At 39.8% G+C, this 20,673-nt stretch overlaps 1 long non-coding RNA gene across 1 annotated transcript; it reads left to right on the top strand.

Moving 5' to 3' along the window:
* The first annotated feature begins 876 nt into the window (after positions 1-876).
* On the top strand, positions 877-1,467 carry LOC124874593. Its single transcript, XR_007039851.1, has 2 exons — positions 877-1,320; positions 1,407-1,467. It is a non-coding gene; the product is annotated as an uncharacterized LOC124874593 (long non-coding RNA).
* The last annotated feature ends 19,206 nt before the right edge of the window (positions 1,468-20,673 follow it).

The following is a 20,673-nucleotide window of genomic DNA, read 5'->3' as shown; positions in this document are numbered from 1 at the left end:
CATCATCTGCTCCACCCCTGCTGGCAGGAGCCTCTACCTAACTGGTAGTTAACACATATCATCCAAGCCAAATGCCATAATACCACTGATAGTCGGCCGTATCCAGCATGTGACTGGGGCCTTGAACCCTCAATGGTTATGGCCACCTGTTGTCAAACCTTTTGGATTGCCATGGCTGACACACCCACAAACCTTACTTGCAACTTGCAGATACAAGATACTCAGACTCATGTGAAGACTCGACACAGGAGGAGGTGATGCTTTTTCAGCACATGAGCTCTCTGTTTGTAACATGCTCCCATAAACAGTGCTAATGGGATTCAGCGTTATCAATCTATACACGTAAGCACTCTTAAAGTGTCTCAGTACTGAAATGACTGGCTGTATCAGAAATCTTTTGGCAGCAGTTATCAGTCTGGAAATTTGATCCCGATGGATCAGTGTTTTGTGATGCACCTGTCCAAATTGCAACCTACATTGGCCAGAGCAGAAGGCATACTCAGGCATAAACACCACAAACTCATAAACATTCCTACATGTACAAACTAATGTACTATATCCTCACTTTTGCAAATGTACAAGCTCTGTTTGGTTGTCCTCAGAAATGTGCACAGGCCCATCGATGCACACAAAACACACTGATACATTTATAAGTAACTGGAGAAATCGAGAGCCGGATCCTCTGTCAGTGTGTGTCTGTGTGTGTGTGTGTGTGTGTGTGTGTGTGTGTGTGTGTGTGTGTGGTGTACTTGTTTTCATGGCTTCAGTGTTTCTCAGTTTGTGCTGGAGGTTCTCAGGTGTGCTGGATGACAGGTGTGACCTATCTACTGATTACATGGAGGAGTACTTAAGCGGGAAACTGCCAGCACTTCGATGCCAGAGTGTTTGCCTTAGTGGTAACAAGCTCAGCCTCTCCTGATTTTTGCTTCGTTTCATGTGCTCATAGTAACTTTTGAATTTGTTCCCTTGCATGTTTTGCCTGAGGCTTTGTTTACTTTGCTAAGTCCTGACTTTGTTCCCGGAGATCCTCTGAACAATCTGGATAATCATCTACTGATTATTGGATCAACCTTCTTGTGGATTTATCTGCCTACCATCTGTACCTTTTGGACATGGATCAAGCTGGTGGCTTCTCGCTTCCTCCACCCCGAGGACCAAGGCATAAGCGTACCCTGTTCCTCCCTCCCTCGCAAACATCGGCATCTGTCCTTCATCTGGTTTGCACCAAACCAGCAGCTGAGGAGACAACTGAGCAACCTCACTTCGCAAGCTAAGACTCTGTATCTCTCCACCCCTGGTGGTTCAAGCAACAGCAATTTAGTAAGCCATTTCTCAGATCACTTTAATCAGTTGCCATATACATTGTACGTTTATTCACCAGTCCCTTCTCCTTTCTTCCTGTACAGTTGGCGTCTCCAGTTCTCATTCCTGATTACTTTCCTGACAATAAAAACACGTTAAACTTTACTTCAGAGTGTTCTCTGTATGTGGGTCAAACTGTGTTGAAAATGACATCCTCCTTATTTCAAAAAGGGGTTCTTGTTTTCCTGACAGGCCTCCCATACCACTGACAAGCTGTCCCACTGAGATAAGCCGACTGGCATTTTCATCATTCCGGCCATACTGATTGGAACATTATCATAAGAAAGAGGCTCAGAATCCAGGAGGCCTTCCCTCTGGACGCTGATTCATGTTCAAAGTTGGGATTAACAATCTCACCCCTCAAATCCCCTCAAACAAGACAGGGTTGAGCAGGCAAATGAAGCAAACATTCAACAGATAACGAAGAACGCTTTCATGGCTCAGTGAACGGGCGGATGGTTGAATGATGGGCAAGTAGATGGATGAATGACTTGTTGGTGACATAAACTTGAAGAAAACGGGAATACATTTTAAAACAGTACTTCTGAGAATATTCTGTTCCTGTTGTTCAGTCCCAACGCTCATACAAATTGGAGTAAATGGTTTTTGTAGCCCGTTCAGTTCAGCTTTGTGAAAAACAGCATTGCCTCCACACACACACACACACACACGTTAAGTCTTTCTATCTTTACAGGGACTTTACATTGACTCCCATTCATTTTCCATTTTTTCAATGGCCTAACCTAGATCCTAACTCTAAACCTATGTAAGAGACGTAACATGTCAGTGAAGAGCAGCTGTGATTCCAGTCCATCCTGAGTGTTCTCCAAGCACCGCGTATCACCTCCATATGGAATAAGGCCTTCACTGTGACTTAAGAACTTATGTACAAAAATTGACATAAGTTCATTAAGCTAAATGTAATTCACACCTCAGTCCAAAACCTTGCCCCTAACTCAAAACCAGCATGGGGCCCAGGCTTCGGGCCCTCACAACATATAAGTTGGAAAACACTCACACACACGTGGCTTTTCCTTATTTTATTACTTTCTACATTGCAGATACAGGTCCTTCTCAAAATATTAGCATATTGTGATAAAGTTCATTATTTTCCATAAATGTCATGATGAAAATTTAACATTCATATATTTTAGATTCATTACACACTAACTGAAATATTTCAGGTCTTTTATTGTCTTAATACGGATGATTTTGGCATACAGCTCATGAAAACCCAAAATTCCTATCTCACAAAATTAGCATATTATTAAAAGGGTCTCTAAACGAGCTATGAACCTAATCATCTGAATCAACGAGTTAACTCTAAACACCTGCAAAAGATTCCTGAGGCCTTTAAAACTCCCAGCCTGGTTCATCACTCAAAACCCCAATCATGGGTAAGACTGCCGACCTGACTGCTGTCCAGAAGGCCACTATTGACACCCTCAAGCAAGAGGGTAAGACACAGAAAGAAATTTCTGAACGAATAGGCTGTTCCCAGAGTGCTGTATCAAGGCACCTCAGTGGGAAGTCTGTGGGAAGGAAAAAGTGTGGCAGAAAATGCTGCACAACGAGAAGAGGTGACCGGACCCTGAGGAAGATTGTGGAGAAGGGCCGATTCCAGAGCTTGGGGGACCTGTGGAAGCAGTGGACTGAGTCTGGAGTAGAAACATCCAGAGCCACCGTGCACAGGCGTGTGCAGGAAATGGGCTACAGGTGCCGCATTCCCCAGGTCAAGCCACTTTTGAACCAGAAACAGCGGCAGAAGCGCCTGACCTGGGCTACAGAGAAGCAGCACTGGACTGTTGCTCAGTGGTCCAAAGTACTTTTTTCAGATGAAAGAAAATTCTGCATGTCATTTGGAAATCAAGGTGCCAGAGTCTGGAGGAAGACTGGGGAGAAGGAAATGCCAAAATGCCAGAAGTCCAGTGTCAAGTACCCACAGTCAGTGATGGTCTGGGGTGCTGTGTCAGCTGCTGGTGTTGGTCCACTGTGTTTTATCAAGGGCAGGGTCAATGCAGCTAGCTATCAGGAGATTTTGGAGCACTTCATGCTTCCATCTGCTGAAAAGCTTTATGGAGATGAAGATTTCCTTTTTCAGCACGACCTGGCACCTGCTCACAGTGCCAAAACCACTGGTAAATGGTTTACTGACCATGGTATCACTGTGCTCAATTGGCCTGCCAACTCTCCTGACCTGAACCCCATAGAGAATCTGTGGGATATTGTGAAGAGAACGTTGAGAGACTCAAGACCCAACACTCTGGATGAGCTAAAGGCCGCTATCGAAGCATCCTGGGCCTCCATAAGACCTCAGCAGTGCCACAGGCTGATTGCCTCCATGCCACGCCGCATTGAAGCAGTCATTTCTGCCAAAGGATTCCCGACCAAGTATTGAGTGCATAACTGTACATGATTATTTGAAGGTTGACGTTTTTTGTATTAAAAACACTTTTCTTTTATTGGTCGGATGAAATATGCTAATTTTGTGAGATAGGAATTTTGGGTTTTCATGAGCTGTATGCCACAATCATCCGTATTAAGACAATAAAAGACCTGAAATATTTCAGTTAGTGTGCAATGAATCTAAAATATATGAATGTTAAATTTTCATCATGACATTATGGAAAATAATGAACTTTATCACAATATGCTAATATTTTGAGAAGGACCTGTACTCATGTAGCAAAAAAAAAACTGTGAAATAACTCAAAACATTTATATTTTAGATTCTTCTACACAGCCCCCCTTAACTTTGATTACTGCTGAGTTCCCAGAGGTAGAAATAAAAATAAAGACAAACCATACAATGAAAAGATGTGTCCAAACCTTGTCCCATAGCTCATACGGCTAATAGAAATCTGTGAAGATTGTAATTATTTTCTCACTGGGTGGCATCAGCTGCTCTGATGTACAAAGAAAACAAACCTTGGATCAGGTTAATAAAATAACTTCTGTGGATTGCCTTAAGCTGACTGACTTCCTAAGTTATTTAAAAAATTGTAGAGAAATATTATACTGTTTCGTTTTGTATTTAAAATGCTGAACAATTTGCATGTAATGTAGGAGGAAAATGCACCTGTAAACCCTCATGGGGACAAAGAAACATGGTTAAAAAATGTGTTGTTTTAATTTTTAAAAATTGTAGACACATTATGAAGACAAACTAATGGCATTAACTAAGCCTGAATATTTTACTTGATTTTATTTTGCTTCAAAATCCCAAGTGACTATTTTAAAGATTAAGCAAACAAGCAAATATCTTATTAAAGTCTCATGAAAAATGAAAAAAAGCATATATGCGTATTGAAATGGCTTAGTCAATGTTCATATCTATGTCTAAAGAAGAATGTGTAGCAGGACTTGAAAAACTATGTTCATAGAAGCTATCTGACCAATCTGATCTTGAATGGGCAAAATGTCTACAACAAATGTACAACAAACATTTCAGATTTTCACATTTTCCTTCCATTTCCAATTTCTTTTAATTATTTGCTACCCTGTGTTGACCTATTGCTCACTCCATTGACTAAACATGCAAATAATTCAGGGAAAATGTATTTGGGGTGCAAATGAAATATTTTTGACCATGTATGCCAGCCATATCAAAAACTTTTACATGCTTTTGTTGCCAAGTGTAAAAGCCACGGAGTCCTTAAGTTCAAACATGATTCATCAGACATCACATAATTTTCTGCTAAAACAAATTATGACAGCATATTACTGATCTACAGTATATACTACATTCAACAGCATGTCTGTTAATATGTTTCTTTTTTTCTAAGCAGCTTTTCCAGCTTCAGCTGAGAAATTACGATTCTTACACTCAAACAGTAATTAATGAGAATAACAAAGGCAACAGCTTGCCATTTTATGATAATTAAACTGAGAAGAGGAATATGTGATTACCCAATATTGTTTAAAAATTACTAAGATTACTTACAATGAATTAATTAAAAACTGAGTAATCTGAAGGTGATTTCAAAATGGAGAGATAATACAGAATACATAAGGAGGTCCGCTTACTTATTACAGAAGACATTTACTCATTTTTATTCCTAATTTACAGTTTCTTTATCAATAGTTCCAGAATGATCCAAAATTGTTTTTATTAAATTATTTGGTATTATTTGATTTAAACATGAATTTGATTTGATGGCTAAATTCTAGCATTGGAGGCTTTTCTATTCCCTCTTTCTGCATCATTTTTTTGTCCAACAATCTTTAGTTTCTTTAAATCAGTCCAGATGAGTTGATTTGCGCCTGCATATTTAACAGCTGTTTTGCATCTGCGATTTTTCATACGACAAACAAGACTGAGACTCCCAACATATGGTAGTGCTTTATTTAAGCAGTTAAAAACACATTAACCCAAAACGGTAAATAACAAACACTTGGGTTTATTGGTTCCTATTGTTCCCCAATCAGCATAAAATTTAAATCACCATGCTCTCTTTTTTCCATTAAATCCAACTGGCTCCAGTGGAAAGAGAACACTTTCCACCCGATTCACATGACTGTACAGAGTTCTTAGGTGAAGTCTTACTATAAATGTCTGGCACCCTTCTTTTAATGCAATCAAATTAAGCGGCTCTGAAACCCTCTACATAATGTTTGCATTACAGTTGCACATTAAAAAGTATTAAGTGTGAAGGGATCAGCGTTAAGTGAGATCTGAAGCCATACCTGGATCACATTAGACGCAGCCAGGCAGCTGGGATAACTCAACCTGTCAAGCTAAGTCATTAAAATATTCTGATCAAAGGGCAGGTGCAGAATTTTTATTGTTGAAAGTGCTCTGATTAAAACTACACATGTTGCTCACAAGTGGATTTTGGGTGGCTTGAAGCATTATCAACCGCAGAAAATGTGATGATAGGCAGGGTTTTAAAATTAAAGCATGTGGACAAAGAAACCTTGAATAAAATCCTGTTCATCCTACCAAATGGATGTAGAAGAAATTTCTTGTTTTGCTAATAACTCTTACAGTTTTGGTGCAAAATAAATCCTCTTTATGACAGATTAAAAGTAATTAACTTACCCAAAGGCTTTAATATGATACGGCTGTAAATTGTCCTGATAATACAGGTGCAGAAAAATAAATTATATAAATTAGGATATCACTAAATTATTTACGTTATTATATATACACATATTATATATATATATATATATATATATATATATATATATATATATATATATATATATATATATATATATATATATATATATATATATATATATAACGTTATTCAAAAACAGATTCAGTTTAAAATTATTCTTTTAATTTTAACAAAATATTTCTTACTTGTAGTGATATTAACATGCTGGAGTGCCCAAGCTAGAGCCCTGTCTTGAATCTGATAGAGAATCTATCTACTTGTAATACAAGTCTTTGTTTCTTTTTTAATGGTTTTTCTAGCATTAGTGGCTTTTACTTACAAGTAGCTGGACATGAAGAAGGGTAGAGAGAAGAGAAGACATGCAGCAAATGATCCTATCTACATTAAGGGCTCTAGCCTCTGCTTACTGTGGGCCTGCTATACCACTGAGCCATGGGGTGCCCAGTATAAGTGATTATTTAGTTATTTAGATTATTTAGTTAATAGACACCCGAAACTCAGACTCTAATTCTGAAATGTTGTGTTATTTCCATGTTATGACATATGCAAACATGAGAAGAATGGCTGACTTGAAAGTTGTCAATGGCTGGTCATAACATGCTAAATTCAAAGCATAATTGTGGAAAGTTGAGCAGAAGGAAAAGATGTGATAGAAAAAGTGCACAATCTAGGATAACTGTAGCCTTGAGAGGACTGTAAAGAAAGTTAGGGGTCACAGCTTTAACTATCATACCACTCTTGAAACAAAGTAAACACCAAAATAGTCTTATTGGTTCTAAGAGAAAAAGAAATGTATTGTTGCTCAGCGGTTCAAAGTCCTTTTTTTCCCAGATAAAACTATTATTTTTTCGCCCGTATGCTCTTAGCAATTTGGATGCCCCAAATCCTAGTTTCAATATACAAATTGTCCAATATGTAGTCATAGAGCCAAAAATGTTTTTGTCAGGTTCTCAAAAGTCCACATCCTGCTGTTAAAATTGTAGGTTTTTGTAAAATAAAAAGGCCTTTTCATCCTCACACACCATGGCACAGGGAGTCATCAATAAGTGAAGGAAATAGGGAACAAAAGTGTCATCATTAAAACTAGACGTTTCTCCATAGCTGTGAGAAAGACCAGATAAAAATCATGTCAGGGAGGCTGCCCAGAGGCCAACAGAAACACTGGAGGAATTGGAGGAATTGCATGAATTACGAACAAGTTCTGGTTGTGTTATACATTTGACAATAATCTGCTGTATTCTCCAAAAATGTAGAGGAAGTAGTAGAGTTGCAAGACGGAGGTGGTTGAATTCAACTTCTGTTGAATTTTGTGGAAGAAAACCTTGGAAATAATTTATCATAATCACATTTTTTTCACATAAGGCTGCCATTTTAACAAATGACTGTACACATTTGAGCCTCACTGTATATCTCTGGCCACTTAGTGCAAATAAAATACACCTGATTGTTCCTGGATCTTGCACATTAGCATATACATTTAGTATAAGTCCATGTTATTTGGTGCCCAAAATATAAGTTTGCACAATCTTAACAGCAGTTTATGGTTTTACCAGTTTAAGACAGAAAGCTGCAAAACACTGATAGTTCTGCGTTGGTTGTGGTGGTACTTTTTAGATAATGTAATCAGTTCAAAAAGTTCATGGAGTGGGTGTGAGGACACAAAGGAAATATGTAGTATCCTCCTTCTGCAGGAAAGGATCATGGCCAAAGAATAGGGATACTCCAGTGGCCTTTTCAGCTCCTCTCACAGTTGTCTGCAGGTCCATCCTGTCTGACATATTGCAGTTGGAGTACCATGCTGAGATGGAGTACACCAACCTTAACTCCAGCTCTTTGGAATGCTGTGAGGATGCTGGTTGTGAGGATGCTGGTAATAAGTGATGTGTGTTTCAGTGTTCTCAAAGTATAGTCTCTGCTGTGCCTTTTTTACCATCCCAAATGGTGTGGAGAGTGAGACAGTGTGGTTTGATGACAGCTAAGGAACTGTGAAAACTGTGTTCTTTACAAAGCTTTTACAATAGAATATTGGATGAGAAAAAGTAGTTATTAATCCCACACTGTGGTATTTATCTCATTGCATGCAGGTTAAATAACCAAGTTTTGAATAAAAATGAAAAATGTTATATGAAGAGTTGGATTGGAAAGAGATTTAATTTTATTGCCATTGCAATTAAGCAGGTTGAATGGTAGTTGCTGCATAATTTTTTTTAAATAAGTCTACCATTAGTCAGCACTGTTTCAGAATCTACATACTTATCTCCCCCCTGAGGGACTTTGAGATCCTACACACACACATTGATCCTGTTCTCTCTTGGCTTGTGCATAATCAAAGCTTTATCACCAGCGTTTTTGAGGGTCTCACAACTTTGATGATCTCCAAGTTTAAACCTCCATTGTGTATTCAACTGTGTTAAAATCTGAGTCCTCCTCCTTTTCTTTCTGAATGGCACAGTCACCACCTGGTCTCTATTCACATATTGACTGCCTCAGGCCATGGTGATCAGCTGGGTCTGGCTTTGTGTGTAGCATTTCTAATGTCCCTGTGCTTCAAAAGAGGCCTCTGGAAACCACTGTCAACCCTCTGTACAGCAACCATCATCAGCATCACCATTCACAAGAGATCAAGTTAACCCACCAGAGACATGGCCAACCATCACATCAGGGTTTTCTGCAGGGATTTCTCTTACTTATTTTCCATCAAAGCAATGCCCTTTGCCCTTTTTCCTTTTGGGAACAGTCATTTTTTGATCTACTCTACTTGTCCCTGCCCTCGATCTTGACAGTTTGCATATCTAAAGTTGCCAATCAAGCCTAGGAAACTCTCTGCGGTCCTCATTTTCTTCCCAGCCACCAGAATCCATCACTTAGGGCACATGAGAACAAAAGGGGGCTGGACTGCTGGAGGGTGGTTTGTCTATTGGGGAAGGTAGTGTGTGAGGTGTATGGGGAATGGTGTTACGGTGGAACTACCCCATTCTCCTAGCTGCAAAGCCAGGCCGAAGGGTTAATGACAGGATGAATGCTTTGCTAGCCCTTTTCTGAGCTTGTGTTATAACTCGAAGTGGGGCTTCCTTTATTGCCTTGTGTCGAAGAGCACACGGACAATGAGGACCTCAAAGTTTAGGGCTTACCTCAGTTTTTCATGTGCAATGGGGTGTGCTGGCTCTCCAGGTTTGTTCAATGCACTCTTTGATTCTGCTTTGGGTTGCAGTGACAAAGAGAGAGAAAGTGGGTGCACATATGGGAGGAGACAGGGATTAAGGCAGGCATCAATCTTTAACTTGGACACTAAGGACAACAAACACAATTGACCATCAATCACACTCCTTTAAACCTCTATCATTTCTCTAGTATCTTTTCTTTCCCCTTATAATGTCATTATTTCTATGGGGACTCCATCATGATTAAGGCTTACTTTTAATAAGGATTTTTCCACAGACCTGTCAGAAATTAATCAAATTACATGGTTATAAATTGTACATTGCATGGTCCATAACTGCATAATTAGGTTCCAATTTGTCAGATATGTATCATGAGTTTTATAACACAGACATGTTAAGTTTTCAAGGGAAATGTGCAGTGTTGTTCGAGGTTTTTAAGTTTTTTTCTTCTCACCTGCAGCTAAACCTATCAAACAAAGCTAACATGCTTTAAGAAATTCCCATTTGTGTCAAGTATCCGCTTGCAGAAGGGTTATACCCAGTTAATGGTCCTCATTTGGCTTTTCCTGCCCAAATCAAACCAGCTTGCAGACATTCCATGACGTCTCTAGCTGTACCCTTTAATTTCTGATAAGTGGAAATTGTTTGTACTGCTTTATGGCCATGCCAAGTTTTTGCTGTTTCAATGGGCGAAGATTGATGGGGCTCTTACCGTTCAAGTAGCAAACTAATCTAAGCAAGGCCACATAATGTTAGTGTGTCTGTGGGTTGAGGGAGAAGCGACAAGCACTCTCAAGCCATCACCTCTCAATTGTACATGTTTGCCCTTACAAATGAATGCATTTTGATTTATGTAGCTTATGTTCCAATGATTTGTAATGCTTGATTACTTGAAAGTTTCATAACTGGAGAAGTGCCCTCACTTTAATAAAACAAGCAAAATGGTTGATTAAAGTATGAAGTCAGGATCTGATTTTATAAAATGAAAGCATCTCAACACTTGGACAGGAAAGTAGAAAACATATTAGGAGCAAAACAGTTGTTCAGGTTTAATTGATTTTCTTCCGTTTTCGTTGGAAATTTAACAATGACTTGTATAGGAGTTGATTAGACCTGTGGTGCTATTGTTTCTTCCTCTTCTATGTTTCCATCAACCCTAAAAGCATCCAGATTCCCTAGAGTTTCCATTGGGTCACCCCTTAATAGGGAAATAGCCCAATTATTTTCCGTCCAATTAGACAGTGACTCAGATAGCTGCGTGGGTATAGTCCTGAAGCGGAGGAGGAGAAAATAATCTGATGTGAACAGGTTTCCTTTACAGTGAAAGTTTCCTGTGAAGGGGAGTTTCTCCTCCCCTGACCCCCACCCCTTCTCTTTCCCATTGGCAAAGACACTGTGATTTACAACAGCTCATTAATGACAGAAGGAATGATTTCATGGATCTTTTAACAGAAGCTAAGTGTCATTGTTGAATCACTCTCTCCAGTAGAGAGTTGGTTTATTTTGAGGAGATTATTGTGGATTAGGGCATTGTAGCCTTTTAGAGTGGGAGATTAACCTTTTTCTTTCCCCTTAATCACATTAGCATCCAAATATACCTAAGTAATTTACTGCTTAAGAAATAAAATGTAGTTTGCATTTGACTTGTTACTCTTAAATATTGCACAGCAGTCTACATCTCTTCTTTTTATGTAATGAGGTGGACAAATAAAATTATAAAGAACATTGTGTATCTCGCTATTTCTTATATCTTTAGATAATATAACATACAATGAGCTGCATCAGAGTAAATCTAAGGTCCCTTTAACTCTGAACACTCTATGCCAATATTCTGAGCTTTCGCACACACAAACACACACACACACATATATATATATATATATATATATATATATATATATATATATATATATATATATATATATATATATATATATATATATATATATATATATATATATATATATATATATATATATATACACATATACATATATATGTGTGTGTTTAAAGTGAAGTATCAGGTCTGGTGGTACACAAATTGTTCAGGGGAACACTTAAAAAAAAAGTATAATGATTGGCTCTAGCAAAGAAACTCAAACATGTAAAAGGTTTCTTAGCTAAAAGTAAGTTTTGCTTCTATGAGTGTTCGAGGGAGGGGTGGCACGAGATCTTGTCATATTAAAACTCTACAATGTTTTCCTTGAAAAGGTACTTTTCCTCTGCAGGAACCTTTTCCAGGAACTTGGTAAGGAAATTTTCTTGAGTATTTTTCTCCCCTCATCCATTTACACTCTGGAACTTTCAATTTCCAAATCAGAAAGAGTTGAAATCTGTCCCAGAAAATGGCACAGTAAGGAGGTAATGTTTTTTAAAAATGACCCTAAACTATAGGTGGAGTTCTGTGATGGGACGGTGCTAAACAAGTCTTTATTCCCTGTATTTTGTTTAAGTCCTCTCCTGCTTAATTAAATCATCAGTTTCCTTTTTCTGTTTTATTTACAGTCAGCTGCACTGTGTGTGCAACATACATCAGACTCAGGAGGGCATCGTCTCCCATGGCTTTTCCAATGGGATCTCATACACTAACTCCATTACAACGAGAAGACGTGAAAATTCAGTTTTTAAAAACAGACAGCGGCTGATCATTAAGGATAATGTAACGAGTAAGAGTTTTTTGGTATTTTCCTAACACACAGGTTGTCCCTGGACATCCTCACCCACTTATCGAGAGTTTGCTGCAGAGTTCACTGTTGCAGTTTTCCGCTAATGCTAGCAAATTGTTTAAACTCTCCGTCTTGCTGGTTTTTTCAATGTTTAATCTAATTAATTGTGTTAAGTGCTGGACTTTGATTTTCCTCTTGACAACTTTGCTGAGCATAATTTGCTGTCTGCTTTACTTTAGTCAACTTTGTTTCAAAATGCCTCCACATATTCCTCTTACTGTAAAATTTGACTCTCAAGTTAGGGAAGAATATGATGCTGCATTTGAGTGGTGTTGGACCCTTTTTCTACTTCTTGGTCTTAGATAGATAGATAGATAAAACTTTATTGTCCAAAGGAAATTTGTCTTGGATACAAACACTGACTGATGCACAATACAAAAAGACAGCACATAACATTCACTCATATCCGCTTCCTCCTTAACATATTGCACAATGCTAATACTAAATGATCAAAATGAAACAAATATTTACAATAAAGACAGATTAAATAATTAAAAGTACTATTGACCATTACCTGTACAGGTCCTTCTCAAAAAATTAGCATATTGTGATAAAGTTCATTATTTTCCATAATGTCATGATGAAAATTTAACATTCATATATTTTAGATTCATTGCACACTAACTGAAATATTTCAGGTCTTTTATTGTCTTAATACGGATGATTTTGGCATACAGCTCATGAAAACCCAAAATTCCTATCTCACAAAATTAGCATATCATTAAAAGGGTCTCTAAACGAGCTATGAACCTAATCATCTGAATCAACGAGTTAACTCTAAACACCTACAAAAGATTCCTGAGGCCTTTAAAACTCCCAGCCTGGTTCATCACTCAAAACCCCAATCATGGGTAAGACTGCCGACCCGACTGCTGTCCAGAAGGCCACTATTGACACCCTCAAGCAAGAGGGTAAGACACAGATAGAAATTTCTAAATGAATAGGCTGTTCCCAGAGTGCTGTATCAAGGCACCTCAGTGGGAAGTCTGTGGGAAGGAAAAAGTGTGGCAGAAAACGCTGCACAACGAGAAGAGGTGACCGGACCCTGAGGAAGATTGTGGAGAAGGGCCAATTCCAGACCTTGGGGGACCTGCGGAAGCAGTGGACTGAGTCTGGAGTAGAAACATCCAGAGCCACCGTGCACAGGCGTGTGCAGGAAATGGGCTACAGGTGCCGCATTCCCCAGGTTAAGCCACTTTTGAACCAGAAACAGCGGCAGAAGCGCCTGACCTGGGCTACAGAGAAGCAGCACTGGACTGTTGCTCAGTGGTCCAAAGTACTTTTTTTGGATGAAAGCAAATTCTGCATGTCATTCGGAAATCAAGGTGCCAGAGTCTGGAGGAAGACTGGGGAGAAGGAAATGCCAAAATGCCAGAAGTCCAGTGTCAAGTACCCACAGTCAGTGATGGTCTGGGGTGCCGTGTCAGCTGCTGGTGTTGGTCCACTGTGTTTTATCAAGGGCAGGGTCAATGCAGCTAGCTATCAGGAGATTTTGGAGCACTTCATGCTTCCATCTGCTGAAAAGCTTTATGGAGATGAAGATTTCATTTTTCAGCACGACCTGGCACCTGCTCACAGTGCCAAAACCACTGGTAAATGGTTTACTGACCATGGTATCACTGTGCTCAATTGGCCTGCCAACTCTCCTGACCTGAACCCCATAGAGAATCTGTGGGATATTGTGAAGAGAACGTTGAGAGACTCAAGACCCAACACTCTGGATGAGCTAAAGGCCGCTATCGAAGCATCCTGGGCCTCCATAAGACCTCAGCAGTGCCACAGGCTGATTGCCTCCATGCCACGCCGCATTGAAGCAGTCATTTCTGCAAAAGGATTCCCAACCAAGTATTGAGTGCATAACTGTACATGATTATTTGAAGGTTGACGTTTTTTGTATTAAAAACACTTTTCTTTTATTGGTCGGATTAAATATGCTAATTTTGTGAGATAGGAATTTTGGGTTTTCATGAGCTGTATGCCACAATCATCCGTATTAAGACAATAAAATACCTAAAATATTTCAGTTAGTGTGCAATGAATCTAAAATATATTAATGTTAAATTTTCATCATGACATTATGGAAAATAATGAACTTTATCACAATATGCTAATTGTTTGAGAAGGACCTGTATAATTCAGTGTTTTTATTGCTGTTTAAGGCTTTGATTGAGAGTGGAACAAATTATTTCTTGTAGCGGTTCAGTCTGCATACAGGAACTCTGAGGCGCTGACTCGAGGGAAGGAGCTGATACTCTGAGAGGAGGATGTGGGTGGGGTTGAAGATAATTTTCTGGGCCTGTCTGGTTATTGTTTTGTCAAATATGTTTTGAAGTGACGGATGCTGCTTGACTCCCATCAGCTTCATAGCGTTTTGTGTGAGCCGGGTGAGCTGGGCCTTCTTTTAGAAAGACAGGTTACCGAACCAGGCTGAGATGCTTTATCTGACAATGCTCTCTATTACGGCATGGTAAAAGAGCAGCATCACCTTCTGACTGACACCGAAGGCCCTCAGCCTGCGGAGGAAGTGCAGTTGCAGCTGGATCCTGGTGCAGACATAGTCAACCTGAGCATGCCATGTGAGTTTATTGTCTATTTGTATTCCCTGGTATTTATAAGAATCGACCTTGGCAATACTGTGATGATGGATGACCACTGGTGAGTGGTCTCCAACAGACTTTGGGCCAAAGATAATTTCCTGTGGTTTTTGGACATTAAGAATCAGGAAGTTTTCCTCACACCACTGAACAAAACTTTGGATCTGCTGTTTGTATGTTATTGAATCTGCTAGAACTGACATGAGGCAGAGAATGGCTGTATCATCAGGGAACCTAAACATGTAGTTGTTGGGTGTATTACAGATGCAGTCATTGGTATATAGGGTTAACAGGACCGATGAACTGGCACAACCCTGGGGGTTGGCGGTGCTGATGATGGACTTCTTCTTACATGTCTTACTTCAATTTTAAGCTGTGTTACTGCTGCCTACTTTGTGTTTGAGTATGTATGTGCAGACTGATGCTATCTGTTGGGGGGAAATTTTAACTGATGTCACACAGGTATCGGGTCCTGTAGCATCAGAACATTTTTATGAATACAATTGAGCATACACGCACATGAAATTGGGCAGATGCTGGCATTGTTGCATCTCTATTCTTAGGACTCGTTAGCAGAATGCTCAAAGTTAGCTATTTTTAGTGTCAGTGAGGTCTTTAAAAATGTAACGGCAAAGAAGCATAAAAAAGAAACGTGATGAATCTATGTCTATTTGATCCACCACAACAATTCCAGCTTTAGTGGAATTTGAAATATTATGCAACTCTATAACTTTATAACTCACCCTGGTGGTTATTTAGGGGTCAAGAAAGAGTTAAATGCAGCTGGTGGTCGCAGAGATGAGTTGGTGGTGTAGAAACCAAAGATCTCTGAGGCCCACCTGTCTTCTTTAAGGGTGTATTCACACTTGCCACTTTTGGTCCGCTTCAAACAGGCTAGAATTTGTTTCCCCCCTTGGTCTGGACCTTTTGTGGAGGTGTGAATACACTCAAGCGAACCCTGGTGTGGACCAAACAACCGGACCGAGACCCACTTTTTGAGGTGGTCTCGGTCCGCTTCCAAACGGACTCTGGTGCGGTTCGCTTATGGTCTGAATACAAACCGGCCCCAATCCGAACCAACTACAAAAGCGTACGTCTCTTTGGACATAAAAAGCCAACGTTGCCGGTAGCAAAGGTGTGTGTTGTAATGTAATCATATCTGATAAGCTGTGTGTTGCTTAGCAACACTACTGGCTTGTTGTGGGACAAGGTATGTAGAGAACGTTGGCGTTCAGCACGCATTCTCCAACGGGGTTCCAAAATTATAAATGGAACGTTTCAAAGTCTGTGTTGAATGAGCTGCTCTTCACCCTCACAATAATACTGCCGCTGTAATAACGGCACAAATATGCAGAACAGAGGTGCTGCACGCAGTACGTCTACAGTTGTTTTCCTAAATTTCCAAGTTTGTGCTTTGTCCCGCCCCCATCATTTCTGTACAATGGGAACAATGATCATGACCCGCGTGGCTTGGTTTACAAGTAATAGCTCAACTCATGAAATTATGACATTTAAGATTAAAATATGACATCAGACCAATAAAAAAGCATAAGGACAAGCATGTTTAATGTCTGCTTAAAGATAGTTACAGGGGTTGGACAATGAAACTGAAACACCTGTCATTTTAGTGTGGGAGCTTTCATGGCTAAATTGGACCAGCCTGGTTGCCAGTCTTCATTGATTGCACATTGCACCAGTAAGAGCAGAGTGTGAAGGTTCAATTAGCAGGGTAAGAGCACACTTTTGCTCAAAATATTGAAATGCACATGACATTATGGGTGACATACCAGAGTTCAGAAGAGGACAAATTGGTGGTGCACGTCTTGCTGGCGCATCTGTGACCAAGACAGCAAGTCTTTGTGATGTATCAACAGCCACGGTATCCAGGGTAATGTCAGCATACCACCAAGAAGGACGAACCACATCTAACAGGATTAACTGTGGACGCAAGAGGAAGCTGCCTCAAAGGGATGTTTGGGTGCTAACCCGGATTGTATCCAAAAAACATAAAACCATGGCTGCCCAAATCACGGCAGAATTAAATGTGCACCTCAACTCTCCTGTTTCCACCAGAACTGTCCGTCGGGAGCTCCACAGGGTCAATATACATGGCCGGGCTGCTATAGCCAAACCTTTGGTCACTCATGCCAATGCCAAACGTTGGTTTCAATGGTGCAAGGAGCACAAATCTTGGGCTGTGGACACTGTGAAACATGTATTGTTCTCTGATGTGTCCACCTTTACTGTTTTCCCCACATCCGGGAGATTTACGGTGTGGAGAAGCCCCAAAGAAGCGTACCACCCAGACTGTTGCATGCCCAGAGTGAAGCATGGGGGTGGATCGGTGATGGTTTGGGCTGCCATATCATGGCATTCCCTTGGCCCAATACTTGTGCTAAATGGGCACGTCACTGCCAAGGACTACCAAACCATTCTTGAGGACCATGTCCATCCAATGGTTCAAACATTGCATCCTGAAGGCGGTGCTGTGTATCAGGATGACAATGCACCAATACACACAGCAAGACTGGTGAAAGATTGGTTTGATGAACATGAAAGTGAAATTGAACATCTCCCATGGCCTGCACAGTCACCAAATCTAAATATTATTGAGCCACTTTGGGGTGTTCTGGAGAAGCGAGTTAGGAAACGTTTTCCTCCACCAGTATCACGTAGTGACCTGTCCACTATCCTGCAAGAAGAATGGCTTAAAATCCCTCTGACCACTGTGCAGGACTTGTATATGTCATTCCCAAGACAAATTGACGCTGTATTGGCCGCAAAAGGAGGCCCTACACCATACTAATAAATTATTGTGGTCTAAAACCAGGTATTTCAGTTTCATTGTCCAACTCTTGTATTTTCAAAATGTACTTTTAATCTGACAATAAAGTCTTATCAGAACTTATAGAGGCTGAAAAATAAAGGCATAATTGCAAACACTACTACAGGATACCTAACAAGCCATAAAGCACAGGAGTGGACAATCATCCACACAATCACTGGATGGGCTTGGATGGAAAACTGATAAAATAAATGGCTTGTTAATTAAGCAACAAGGAATTGAAGTTGGTTGATTGGAAAGCATAATTTGCCAAAATGGAATCCAGGAGCTGAGTGAGCAATAAATGTAGCAAATAACAGAAAGGTTAGTCTCAAGTGCAAGCTGCAGGAGACAAAATGGATGTAGCGTCCAGAGCTTATTGTACCAAGGGACATGCAGTCACAGTGGCCCATTGTTCAGTCTTGTAATTAAAGAAATTATTAACAACAGACAGATGGGGGGAATAGTATCAGATAGTGAAAATTGCATCATTGTTCATTGTCAGAAAAGAACATTAAATGCAGACAAAAATGCATTTCAATTATTTGAGAGAAAATATTTTGGCAGAGACATCTTCATACAGACAGCACTACAATTTTATTTCTTTTGTTTTTCTAAATGTCTTGCCAAAAAGAAAGTAGAATCAAAATAAAAAAGGATCCAAACAGTATAACAACATACATCATAATAGAATAGTTTCTGGGCCACATGTTTAAATCAAAGTGGCCAATGTTGATGATGTCAAAGTTTTCATTGAATCTGAGAAAAGCGTCACTAATGGTATCAGGAATTGTTGATCGCACTCATGTTCTTCATTTGCTTAAAATCAATAAGGGCTCATTTTCTATGGAGCTAAATGTTAATGTATTGGGGCCTTGCATTTCAACCACTTTTCATTTACAGAAACTAGCTTTTAATGATGTCTTGTCTCATTAAGACTTATAGGGTAACTTGATCCTGCACAACTGTTTGACCTTTTCCCCTGAGTTACAGTAGTTAAACTGTGAGGGAGGCAGCAAAGTTGCATATGAGGTCAGCAGCTCTGCATCGGTCACTGCAGGACCACACACATAGAAAGTGCCGAGAGAAGATCTGGATAATGAGTAACAATGAAGATTGGACACTAGGATAATAATCATAAGTAGGTTAAAGATAATGATGGTAACAGTGCTGCAGAACGTTGTCTACATAATCTCTCGGTACACAGGAAAACCATCCCACTGATCCAAGAGACTGTCAGTGCTTTTCCAAAGGCTGGTCCATCCTCACTCCTCCCATAGCCAGCAGCTAGCAGATAAATGAGTGACAGAGCAAATACTGTCTGTCTGTAATCAGGGACCCTGTCAAGCCACTCAGTGGTCATTAAAAGGAACAAGAACACTACAGGGGATGCTCCAGATGATTTTGCTTGTGTGCCCTGAGTTCACCTCTTTATATGCTAATGACTCGATGTGGTTGTCCCATGTGCTAATTTGTAACATATTGGCGAGTAAGTTCAGCTGCTCAGCAGGGGTACCCTGGTACCAGGAGGAGTTTTAGGGTGTATTCGCACCAGGAAAGCCCTTTGGTCCGCTTGTTTGGTCCGGACCAAAAGCGAACATTGTACTTTTTGCAAGTGAGCTATTACTTGTAAACCAAGCCATGCGGGTCATGATCATTGTTCCCATTGTACAGAAAGGATGGGGGCGGGACAAGCACAGACCTGGAAATTTAGGAAAACAACTGTAGACGTACTGCGTGCAGTACCTCTGTTCTGCATATTTGTGCCGTTATTACAGCGGCAGTATTATTGTGAGGTTGAAGAGCAGCTCATTCAACACAGACTTTGAAACGTTCCATTTATAATTTTGGAACCCCGTTGGAGAATGCGTGCTGAACGCCGACGTTCTCTACATGCCTTGTCCCACAACAAGCCAGTAGTGTTGCTAAGCAACACACAGCTTATCAGATATGATTACATTACAACACACACCTTTGCTACCGGCAACGTTGGCTTTTTATGTCCAAAGAGACGTACGCTTTTGTAGTATATAATCATCTCCAGATGCATGTCTTTGAGTCCTTCATAATTTTGGCAGTGTTTACATAATTTTCCCATTTTCTGCTGGATGTTTTACATTTTAGGCAGCACACCTCAGAGAAATTTAAATGTGAGATTTGAGTTATTTTTATTAACATTTAACATTAACATTTAAATACTAGGAGACATAAATTGACATGCAATGGTTAAGCATATGGTTCTAAAATAGTTTGTGTACAGTATGAGCCTTCACCCAAGTTATAAGTCCACCTCTTATAAATAACCTTTGAGTGCTTTAACGTAAATACAGGATGATACAGCTCATGTCAATCTTTTGTCTATATCTCTTTGTTTCTTTCACTCTGGGTTCTACACACTCCAGTTATCTGCTGAGATTAGGTTGTTGGAGTAACAGGTCCACTAAAAAATGATGACTTCAGGTGGGCCGTGTGAGATTGAAGAGAGATAAAACCAGATCATTTTAGATGAATTAGCAGAAGATTTGGAAATAACTTTAGGGAATAGTAACTAATGAGATCTAATAACTTCTATATCCCAAGTATTAACCTGGCCTTGTGATCTCCTATTAGAGAAGATTATAAAGAACTTGGTGACGAGCAGCTTAAGAGTAATTATTCATGCTGCTGAATACATCACATGATGATCACCATCACTTAATATTAGTTTCTCAGGCCTTGTACACATGTAGCAAGATATTACAAATATCTCCCCTACATTGTTCTAAAAATAATAATATCACACACGTGAGGATTTTCAGAAACGTTTTCATCCAGACCAACCCGCAGAAATACACCACCGAGCGTTAAACACTCCAGGCGCATAGGGGGCACTGTACTGCA

Source organism: Girardinichthys multiradiatus, chromosome 10 (genome assembly GCF_021462225.1).
Source record: "Girardinichthys multiradiatus isolate DD_20200921_A chromosome 10, DD_fGirMul_XY1, whole genome shotgun sequence".
Lineage (NCBI taxonomy): Eukaryota > Metazoa > Chordata > Actinopteri > Cyprinodontiformes > Goodeidae > Girardinichthys > Girardinichthys multiradiatus.
Note: the sequence above shows the minus strand (reverse complement) of the source record. Positions and strands in the feature narration are given on the sequence as shown.